The sequence below is a fragment of the Drosophila arizonae genome, chromosome 4, assembly GCF_054131065.1.
Source record: "Drosophila arizonae isolate 15081-1271.41 chromosome 4, UAZ_ARI_1.0, whole genome shotgun sequence".
Taxonomy (NCBI): domain Eukaryota; kingdom Metazoa; phylum Arthropoda; class Insecta; order Diptera; family Drosophilidae; genus Drosophila; species Drosophila arizonae.
This window is the reverse complement of record NC_142924.1, coordinates 23,498,188-23,509,771: the sequence shown is the minus strand read 5'-3', so window position 1 is coordinate 23,509,771 and position 11,584 is coordinate 23,498,188. Positions and strand designations below refer to the sequence as shown.

The window sequence follows — 11,584 nt, the reverse complement described above, 5'->3', positions numbered from 1 at the left end:
TTATAATCAAACTTATTATATTTTCTTTCATTTTCTCCACATCTTTTGTTAATAAATAACCTTACTATAATAACTGAATAACGAAACAAATTACAGAAAATTAAGTAACTAAAAATTACTAATATTAAATTGTAATCTTTAATAGTTTGATAAAAGCAAATATAATAATTAAATTAATATAAAAATATGACTTGAAGAGAAATCAAGACATTTGCTTTATTATTTCTCTTCAATACATCTTGTGCTTTTATGCTAGAAAAAATCTCAAAAAAAAAATTAAAATATTTAAAAAAAAAAATTGTATTCACATAGAAAGAATAATAAAATGTAAAGTCATAAAAAATAATGAAATTATATAATTTTTCAAATCTAATTCGAGTGTAAATAGAATGAATGATAATGTGTATTTGTTGTCACTTCCATTAATAATTAGTGTACACAAATTATTTATTTTTATTTTTTCTATAAATTCGAAAAACAAAAAAAAAACAATTAAATATGTTTGTGTTATTTTCATATTTTGCTAATGTTATTTCTAATGCTATTAAAACGACAACAATTGAAACATTTGGAAAGAGTAAACGCAGAATATAAGTATATATATTTATATATATATTTACATATATTTGGCCGAAACAAATGAATGTCAAACTGAAAAACCGATTGTCGCTTTTAATGACATTTTAATGGGCAGCAAAATGAGCGCCGATTTGGATTGGAATTAATTAATTTAATTAAAATAGAAATATGTATGTACTTATTTGTTATTGCTGTTATTTTTTATTGTTGTTGTTGTGGCTGTTCGCTTCGATTTGGTAATGCGTCAGATTATTGTACATTTATCATGCGATATTAGTTTGTTTTAATTGCCGGCTGTTCAGCTAAATACGAAAAGTATTTAAGCGTGGCTGACCACACCCCCTCGCTGCCGCCCCTAAAGTGTTCGCTGAACGTTTAGCAACAAACATTCGATGGCCAAATATAGCAAAACTAGATTAAGCGTTAGCTGCAAGCCTAACGAGATTCATGATCGGCCCAAAAGACCGCTAAAAGCAACTAATTTGGTAGCTAAATCGAGCTCTGGCTTCCATATGAATATGGCTAGCTGGCAGCCAGGCTAACACGCTGGCTAATTAAATAATCGAGCTTACAGCACACATGTGACCCTTGAAGTAAACAGAGTTTGTTGTTGCTGTTGTTGTTGTTGTTGTAGTTTAGCTGCCTATGGCAATCACTTGCTGAAATGCACACAATTACATTTTCAAAATGGCGTCAAAAGTGCAATACACAAAAAATATAAAAGTATTGCAGAAGCCGCAAAAAGAAACACGACAACAACAACAACAACAACAGCAACAACAACAGCTTGCATTACGCCAGCAGGCTGCCTTAGGGCAAGGGGTTTGCTGGTGCGCGGTGCGGAGTGCGGGGGGCAGCGGCCAGTGTGAGTTACAGGGGTGGTTATTGCAAGCGGCGCTGCACTCTCGCATCACACTCAGAGCCGCGAGCTCAGAGTGCAAAGCAACTGAGTTTAATTATATCGAGGCTAACGAGTTTTTAGATGGCGCACAGACTCAGCGAACCGTTAATAAGCATTTAATTACTCAGAGCGTGCGAGCGAGCGGGCGAGCGAGCCCACGGCAGAGAGAGAAAGAGAGAGAGTGAGAGCGCAACACATCAGCCAAGAGCTCAACGATATCACGATGACACTCTCCCTTGACACTCTCCCGCTTCCTCTGCCGCTGCCTCTGCCGCTGCCGCTGCTACTGCTACTGCTACTGCTGCCTCTGCCTCTGCTGCCTCTGCTGCCGCTGCTGCTGATGTTGCTGGCGCTGCGCCAGCATTGCTACCTTCGCGCAGACGCTTGTCTTAAAAAGGGGGCGGAGTTTTTTTCTTTTTAGATATAAATTCTGCGCGCCACTTGACGCCCACCACCCACCCCTCGGCGACGAGCGCCCTTCTGCTGCGTTGCCAGGGCAAATAAAAGTTCCATGTACATTTTTTTTCTACGTTTTCGTTCTCATTTACCTTGTTGTTGTTGCTGCTGCTGTAGTTGCGCGCGCTCTCGCGACGCCGACGTCGCCGCCGCCGTCGCCGCCGCCTTCGCCATCGCCTTCGCTCTCGCCCGCTTTGGCAAATTGTAGCCATATTGGATTTTTAGTACATTTTGTTGTTGTTCTTGTGTTTTGTTTTTGTTATATTTGCTTTTTTTCTTTCGCTTCGCCTGCGACTGTGACTCAAATGCCGGTGGTTTCTGTGGGTGGTTGACTGCGAGTCACCCTCGTTTTGCGGCAGGGTGGCGAGCATTTTTTCCCTTATATTTTTGTTGTTGGCTTTCTTTTTCCATTTTTTTTTTTCTTCTGTTTGGCCATTCGCCTCATGCCGTTTCACATAAATTTTGTACATAGTGTGCGGCACGTGTATTGATGGCTGCTGCTTCTGGTATTGGTGAATGGAGAGTTTGGGTTGCTCTCTGTTGCTAGGTGAATACACGCACACACGCACACTCACATTCTATGTACCTATATCTGTTGTGTGTGTGTACAATTGTTTTTTTTTTATTCGCGTGAGGCGTTCAGCCAGTTGCCTAGTTTGATTTAGTTGCTGCTTAGATTGGCAAATGTGCGTGTGCTGTGTGCGTGTTTCGCTATGTATTGATATGTGTATGTTTTGATTCACTAGTTTCACATTCACTCTCCTGCACTTCTCCATCTTCCATGTCCGTTTGTTTTATGTTTTTCTCTTTGGCTGGGGTTGCTTTGCACATTTTGTCAGAAATATTTCTTTTCACTTTTTTATCCTCGTACGTAGATTTTTTCCTGTTTGGTTTTAGGGGCTTTCCCCGCTTTTTTAGCTTTGAGTGCAACTCAAAATCGCTTCATTAGAAAAAATCGCTGGCAGCGCAGTCGACGTGCTGCCCTGCGGTTAACTTCGCTGCCGCTGCCGCTGCTGCTGCTGCTGCGGCTGCTCCATTTTTATTTTCAACACCAACAAACTGCCGTTAATTTGCATATGCATGTGTGCTTGAGTATTTGTGAGTGTTGAGCGTTGGTGTGGCTGCGGATGTAGATGTGAATGTGGATTTTTTTGCCCTTTGTTTTTGGTGGTTTGCGCAACCACCAACAACATGCAGGGCACCACGAAGGACCAGGGCCATGGCCAATGCCACCCCCTTTTTGGACTGTGTGGTCGCTGTCGACGTCGCGACGCCGCGGATCGTGCGCCGGCCAGAAGCTCGGGCCCAGGCTCCGTGGTTTATCCTGCCGGCTGGCCTTGTGCAGTATGACAACAGCAGCCGCTGTTGCCAGTTCCCAGTTGCCGCAGAGCGCGACAAATAAATCTTAGTCATAGCTGGCCACTCAGCCAGCCAGCCAGCCAGCCAGCCAGTCAGTGCCACAGTAAGCCCCCAGTAAGCCAGACCAGAATTCAGCCCGCTCAACTGACTGTTGCAGCAGCAGGCGACTATGACGACGACGACGACGACGACTTTGCAACTTGAAATTGATTTATGGCGCAAATTTTATTGTCTGGTTCGGGACTGGAACGTGGACCACTTGACAGCCTGGTGTCTCTGGTGTCTGGTGTCTGGCCAGTTTCAACTTGTTAGCCACTAACTGTAACTGTTTAAAGTGCGTATGTGTTTGTGAATTGTGCGCGTGTCCCTGTGTTGTCGTTGCCGTTGCCGTTGCCGTTGTCGTTGCCGTTGTCGCTGTTGTTGTTGCTGTTGCTGACTCTGGCTCTGACATTGACAGAGCTTAAGGCGGTTTGGTGGTGGTGGTGGTGCCGGGGCAACAGGAGGCAGTTTCCATTTCACAAGCATAAACAAAATGAACGCTGAGTGACACTATGCACTGGAAATCGTTATAAATTAAATGGCGCGCGAATTCATAAATTTAACAAAACAAGTGACAACTTTCGCCAACTCAAATGACACACACACGCACACGCACACACAGGCACGCACGTGCACATGTGCGCCCGGTCTGTGAGGAAGGCCAATGCACAAAATTGTCAACAAGTAAGTCAACAACATTTGAACTGCATAAATAACATGTGAGGACTTCATTACTGATGAAGTTTGTTTGCTTTTTTAATAAATATTGCGGCTTTAACTATTTATAGATTCATATAGTTGTATTAATCTTTAATATGTACGACTTAATTTGTTATAAAATATTTATCGAGCAACGTTCATCAATTATGTATGTTATTTTATATTGAGATTTTCATCATGACATTAATTTATTTCTTTTCCTATTTGTTTATTTTTTGCACACGTCAACTATTTTGTATATTCAATTAATTTTAAGTTTAAATTAAATAAACTAAGATTTTAGTTTCAATTTATTAAAAAAAAAAAAAAAATATATATATATATATATATATATATATATATATATATATATATATATATATATATATGTGTGTATATATATATATTTATGTATATATATAAGAAAAATTAATTTAATTCAAAGTCAAATCGAAAAAGTATAGATTGAATTTTAGTAAGATTTTCAACTTAAAATATTTAAATCAAAAAAAAAAAAAAAAAAAAACAATTTAAAATAAAAATAATGAAAAATTTGCATTTTAATTCTTGTTTATATTCTTGAAACTAATTATATTTTTGTATTTAATTATTAATTCATTCAATTACAAATACATACGAATAGATAAATATATGTATATTTAATTGTAACACCGGCTTTCATCATTTAATTTATTTTCAATTTACTTCTAATTATTTGAACACTCAATCTTAATGACTTCATCTTAATTTAGATTGGGTTTTCAATGCGTATAAATTAAGATTTTAATATATGTATTTCACTTAGCATTTATAATATAAATAATTGGCATTTATTCATTTAAAATCACATGGAAACCAAAATTAATTGTTCGAGTTTTTATTGTTGATTTATTACTGGGTTTGATTAATTCATTTGATACTTGAAGCTTTTATATCTTAGTTTGATAGGTTTGCGAATCATTTCTCGCTCTGAATTTATTAATTGCTTAATACAAAAGTCTTTCGACCTTTCGTTTAATTTCTTAATGGAAACTTTTTTTTTTTTTAAATTAAATCGTTTTTAACGCCAATCCCATCGCAAAAATATCAAATTAAATTGCTTGTTTCTTTTTTTTACGTCTTTTAATTTGTTTTTATTTATGTGCTGGTGCCCCAACGTTGATATTCCATCAACGGGGCTGGCCAAAACGAGGACAGCAACAACAACAACAATTCATGTGTACTTTGGTAAAGCGCATTATGGCGCATTCTCCTTTCGTTGTCCAGCCGCTTATCAAGCACCACTTAAAATCCTCTGCCAGTCCCAGACCCAGTCCCAGTCCCAGTCTCAGTCTCAGAGTGCGTCTCATCTCGGACGAGCCTGTAACTGACTTGTCCAGTGAATCGCGTTCAGTTATTTTTGGGTGGTGCTGGTGGTCGAAAGGAAAGTATTTCATACTGAAATGGGCCTGAGCCGCTCAATGGCATGGCAATAAAATGTTTCGTCTTCCCAAAGAAGGCAAAAGCACACAAATATTATTTTTTCCGCATATAAACTGAAATAACATCAAGTGAAACGTTTATACATATATTTATGATGATGACGCCGAAGATGATGATGATAATGGTAATGGCTCTTTCTCTTTCTCATTCTCTCTTGCGTGCTGATGTTGATATTTCTCTGCATATCTGTATATTAAAATTGAAATGCATATGCATTCAGGAAAGCTGGACCCGTTTCATTTCGGGCAAATAATATACATACATATACATATACTTATATATACGTATATCCAGATATTTGATATTTCGTACTTATGAAAACTTATTGAAAATGTTCAATAAATAAAACTTTATGAATTCGTGCGGAAAAATCGCTCATGACAAAATTTGTTCTCTTAATAATTTACATTAAGAAAAAGAAGTTATTGAATGAAAACATTGATTGATTAAAATATAAGAGTCTGAGAGGAAAACCCGATTCCTATTTATATATTTTAAGCCAATTGAATTTGATGGGTTTTAGTTTCATATATGCCAAATATGATTTCTCTCTCTATTATTCATATCATTATTTTTCTCACTCTTTACATATAAAGGGATTTAATTTCAAGAAACGTAATCTAAATTCATTTCATTGTATTCAGGCTCAATCAATCAATCAATCAATTTGTTCCCAGCCTGCAGGACTTGCCTCATTTCCATCCACTTATGGATTCACCTTTTACGCTTTTCTCTTGTTGTTGTGCCTCAGCCGAATTCTTTCCAGACTTATGTCTATATGTGTATATATTATTATTAATTATTGAGAATTTATATATTCAATATACTCGTTCTCAGTCTTATCATAATTTGTAAATGGGATATTTTTGGAGTCTTTTAACTTAAAAATAATTACAAATGCAGTCTCAAGTAACTTTAGCTAAATTGATTTCATTGTGTCCAGGCTCAATCAATCAATGTGTCCCCTGCCTGCAGTACTCTGCTCCTTTCCATCTACTCCTTATGGAGCAATCCTTTTACACTCCTTTTACACTTGCCGTTCTGCATCAGCGAATTTTCTTCTACGCCTTTTCCATTAGCGCTCGCTCTGAGCAGCTACGCTTTTAATTTGCAGCTGATCTTTTGATTAATGCCTAAGCGACTGCTCCTTTTTGTCGATGGCTGTCTGCTTTATGCAAATGGTCGGCTCTTTAATTAGAAAGAAAAAACTGCGGATGGTCCCTGGCGAGGGCAAGGAAAGAGAAAAATGCCGTTCATTTGGCTACTCCCCTCTGGAAGTTTTCGCCAAGTTTTACTCATTATGCTGAGTTTTTCTGTCGTTTTGTTTGTCATTTATAAATTGGAAAAGTTTTCTTAAGCAAATTATGCCATTTTTTGCTCTCAGTCGGCAGCCCAGCCCTGCCGAACCCTTTCTGGGCTCTGTGTACTTGGTTTTAATCGCGCAAATGCTTTTCCTTTGGCCAGCAGATTCGTTGCGCTCAAAGAATTTATCTCTAAATGCAAAGCAGCATCTAGTCGAATGGCAACTCCAACTCCGATTTCTCTACTGCCTCGACTGCGCTAAGACCCTTTCGTCCTTGCAGCACAGACGCACAGTCAAACCAAATTAAAGGGGGATTATCATCATTTCATCTTGTTGGCTGACGAATTCCCCTCCCCGGCTTTATCTCTCTCTCCCTCTCTCTCTCTCTCTCTCTCTCTCTAGACTCTGGCTTTTCTTCGCTCCTGTTGAACCCTTTGGGCCACTGCCATCGCTCAGCTGACGTTTCTCAAGCGACAACTGCTTCACAGCCTGCCGGCCGGGCTGCTTGCCTGCTTGTTTGTTTCCCTTGTTCTTCTTAGTCTTTAATTTTTTGTAGTCATGTTTTTCCAACTGCGACTCAGATTTGCCTCCGATTCGGACTTGGATCCGGCATTGAGGTAGGCAAGGGTTAACATCCGCACAGAACCGACATCAACCAGCTACGACTGCGGGCTCAGCCTCAGCCTCAGCTTCAGCTTCAGGTTCCCAAGCGTCGACTTTTGCATCCGTTTCACTCGCTGGTGCATTCAACTTAATGTCTTTGATTTATTGTCGCTGCCCCTTGCCGCTGCCAAGGCAATGAAAGCGAAACAATGCCTGGGCCACGGCAGCAGTCGGCACCAGGAACCAGAAACGAGCCCTTGTTCTCGAGCCAACCAGCCAACTGTCTTCGGCTGTAAGTAGGTCTATAGGCTACCGAGGCACTTTCGGTTTCCAGCGTAGCGTGGGTTCAGCCGTCTGTGATTGCGCTTCCTTTTTGCCTTCTTGTGATGTAATAAATATGCGACCCTTTGTCTGCTGCAGATCGCTATCCCTGTCCCAGTCCCAGTCCCAGTCCCAGTCCCAGTTCTCAGTTCTCAGTTCGTGTCCCTGTCTCAGTCTCAGTCTCAGTCTACTTATTTCTTGTGGCCGTGTGGCATGTGAAAATGAGAACATGTGTTTGCTGCTGCCAAAGGGAAATGCCATAAATACATGTTGAGAATCTGTTGATTGGCAAGCAAATAAATTCTTGTCTATTTTGTGGTCAGCCAACGACAGACGGCGCCCCACAGAGATTATGTAATTCAGATGCGTTAAGAGCAACAACAACTGCGACAACAACTGCAACTGCAACTCCAACTGAGGATGCTGGGCGTTTCTCTTGTAATTAGCCAACGAAATGTGGCCAGCTCATCCACACACACACACACACACACACATACACACACAGAACTCCATTCAGTTGAAACTATGGCTTGCGGTTAATCAGTTTGTTGTTGAAATCCGTTTTTACTGCTTGCCGAGCTAACGTAAATTCTAATGGTTGCTGGCTGCAAAACTTTGAACGTTGAACCGTTGTGTGTGCTGTAAAAGTAGACCACAAAATTGTTGGTGTTGCTATCAGGCAACCCTCCAGTGCATACTAAGCAACAGCCTCAATGCCAAGCCAAACAGTGCAAACAAATAACCGCACAAATTGTGACAAGCGCTCAGAAAGTTTTTTGTTTTGGGCGGGAACGCATACGCCCCGTTGACTGCCACAGACTAAAGTCGTTGTTGTTGTGGTGGTTGTTTTTGCTGTGACTGCTGCTGCTGCAGATGAGCATATGGCAATTTTGATTGATTTTGATTGATGCTTGCTTCAAGTGAACATAAATTGAATATGAATGCAAGGTGTGCTGCGTTTACTTTAAATAATACATAATAAATAATCTATTCAGCTTTAAGAGCAGCATTAATCAAATATCTATTGAGCACTATGCAGTTTCCCTTGGCTGAGTTCGTAATTCGCATTCTCACATCAATCTGGAATGGAAATTCCTAATGATTTGCATGCAACTCTATCAAATAGCTGCAACACCTACCCATTTTAATTGCAGCTGTTGCTGCCCGTGCTTGTGTATGTGTGGGTGTCGCACACAAAAAACAACGCAAATGCAATTGCCCATCGCTGAGTGATGCGACGAGACTCACTCAGTCAGCTCAGGCGAGTCGACTCACTCGAGCACAGTTTTCCCCTCTTTTCTGGGCCGTCTTGCGCATGTCGAGTCGCTGACGAGGCTCTCTTACTCTGACAGTTGTTGAGCTTTGAGCGCCTGACAAATGTCACCTTCGATCAGCAGCGAGTGAAACCAGCCCGCCCCATTGCTGCCGCTGCCGCTGCCGCTGCCACTGCTGCTGCCTCTGCCACACGTAGGTGCACTCAAGACAAAAGGAAATGTCAGTCAGGCGACAAGCCCACAAACAACAACAGCAACAGTAACAGCAACTGTTGTCTCTCTGTATTCTAGGGCTAATCCTGAGCCGAAACACGTGCAACGACAGCAACGGCAACAGCAACAGCAACAACAGCCACTGTGGTGAGTTCTGCGAGCGACAAAGCTGCAAGGCGACAGAAGTTCAGGCAACATGTTGCAGTTGCCGCTGCCGTTGCTGCTGCTGTTGTCGTTGCTGTAGCTGAAATGCAATTTCACAAATACGCACACAAGCACAGAGGGGAGCTTGTATTGGTCTCGACTCGCTTGACGACGTCAGCAGCAGCAGCAGCAGCAGCAGCAGTCGGCAGCAGCAGCAACTGCAAACTGTGCCGCCCGGCCTATAAGGCCAAAGCTGGCGTAGCTGTTGCCGTTTGACGTCGATTCCGATGCCGATTGCGATTGCGAGTCGGAGTCGCTTTTTTTAGCAAGCCGCATTCGCTTTTTGGCTTTCGTGCCGCGCGGCAGCCAAAAACCCAGAGAATTCCCCATAGAACTTTTGCACGCGCTTCCGTTCAGAGCGTATCCTAACGCGCCTCCTTAACAATATTACGTACTAACTGCTGTGCCGCCATGTGCTATGTGTGTGTGCTTAACTATTAAACAATTGCGAACTGCCGACTGCGAACAGCGAACAAAAAAGTAACAACAAAAAATGAATAAACAAAAACTGCACAAATGTTGCAATCGTGTTGCTTGGCTATTTGCGACGGCAAAAGTTTTGTGACCCGTTTACGAAAATGTTTCGAGAGGAAATTGCATTTTGTATTTTGTGTGTCTACGGCAAACATTTTGCAAAAACTTTCAGCTGGTGAGTTGGATTTGACTTCAGTGTGGAGCAGACGCAGAATGTGTGTTCATTTATTAATCATTTAAAGTGCACAAAATGAAGAATAATGAGAAAACTCTTTACAATATTAACAAATAATATTATTCTAATTATTATTATAATTTATCTAGTTTATTTGAAAGTTGCCAAAATAATATTTGGCACATCACAAATTTGTGAGATTGCTCGAGAGAATTCCAAAAGTTGTTCGCTGCTTGTCTAACAATCAGTTTCAAGCGGACAAAATCTTGCAGCTACTTTTGGATTTGTCTTGGGCTCAGTTATTGCACAGATATCTTGATGCCGGGCTGTTGACCACGACCCAGACCCAGAGTCAGAGCCAGAAACAGATTCAGTAAGAGTCAAGTCGCCACCAATACAAAAAAGAAACCAAAACCTGTAACCACATACACATGTTGGGTACATAGCTCATACGAGCCATAATCGTCAACTTCCTTTTGGTCAGCGCAATGGCGCTGTTTCCTGCACGACACTGAGGCCAAGACAACAACAACAACAACAGCAACAACAGCAGTAATAACTAATGCTAGACCTATGCAGCTGCAGTTGGCATCTCCTCATGCAGGCTGCTGTCTAATATAATTTTGAAATAACTCAACTAAGCAGCGCTCCGCGTGGAGCAAGACCCAATCCAGACTTGACCAAGTGGCTGGGCCAACGAAATGCCAAAACCAAGTTAGAAAACAACAAAATAATTGCAATCCCAGTTGCCAGTTGCCAGTTGCCAGTTGCGAGTCGCCAGTCGCCAGGCGGTCGTCTCAGTCAGACAGAGCAAAGCAAACCAAACCAAACCAACAAGACAACAGCACCAACAACAACAACAACAACAATGTGGTAAAAAAAAGGGATAAGCCGGAAAGCAACACGGAACCCAAATTAATACAATAATTGAAGCCAATTTAGTATAATTTTCTTCAATTTCATTGTTGTTGTTTGCTGTTGTTGTTGTTGTTACTGTTTGCTGTTGTTGTTGTTGCTGTTGGTTTTACTGTCTAGCCATTGACTTTGCCAACTATTATCGCATTTGTTTGGCATTCGGCCCCTCTACCGTCCCCCTCTAGGCCCTGTTTCTCGTAATCCGCTCTAAAATAACTTGAACTTAATTTCCCGCGTGCCTTGTAAGCTTTTCCAAGCTCCAGCCAGACTCGGTCTCAATTGCAAAGCCCCACTACAAAAGTTTATTTACACATTTTATTGTTCTGCCTTTCTCTCTCTCTCTCTCTCTCTCTCTCTCGCTTCATCTAACTCAATGTCTGACATTTTATTAGCCAATCTGTGGCTCTCTTTACCTAATTGCATTAAGCCAACCAGTTCAAAGTCTTGCCTTGACCAAAAAGCTGCCCAAACAAACACAAACTACAAACTTGCCCAACAGAGTTGAATTTAGTTGTTAAATAAATGCGTATAAAATATAAATATATAAACTTGTTCTCACAACATTTTGCATCTAATGAAAACATATT

General features: G+C 40.8%; 1 long non-coding RNA gene across 2 annotated transcripts in view; it reads left to right on the top strand.

Annotated features, from left to right (window-relative positions):
• The first annotated feature begins 240 nt into the window (after positions 1-240).
• The window catches only part of LOC149269447 (uncharacterized), a 43,678-nt gene continuing 32,334 nt past the window's right edge, over positions 241-11,584 (top strand). The window contains exon 1 of one of the 2 annotated variants that reach the window (XR_016269611.1): positions 241-4,018. This is a non-coding gene — a long non-coding RNA (uncharacterized LOC149269447). Of the gene's footprint in view, positions 4,019-4,530; positions 10,083-11,584 lie in introns of those variants that run through there. The other variant, XR_016269610.1, reaches the window with a different exon arrangement.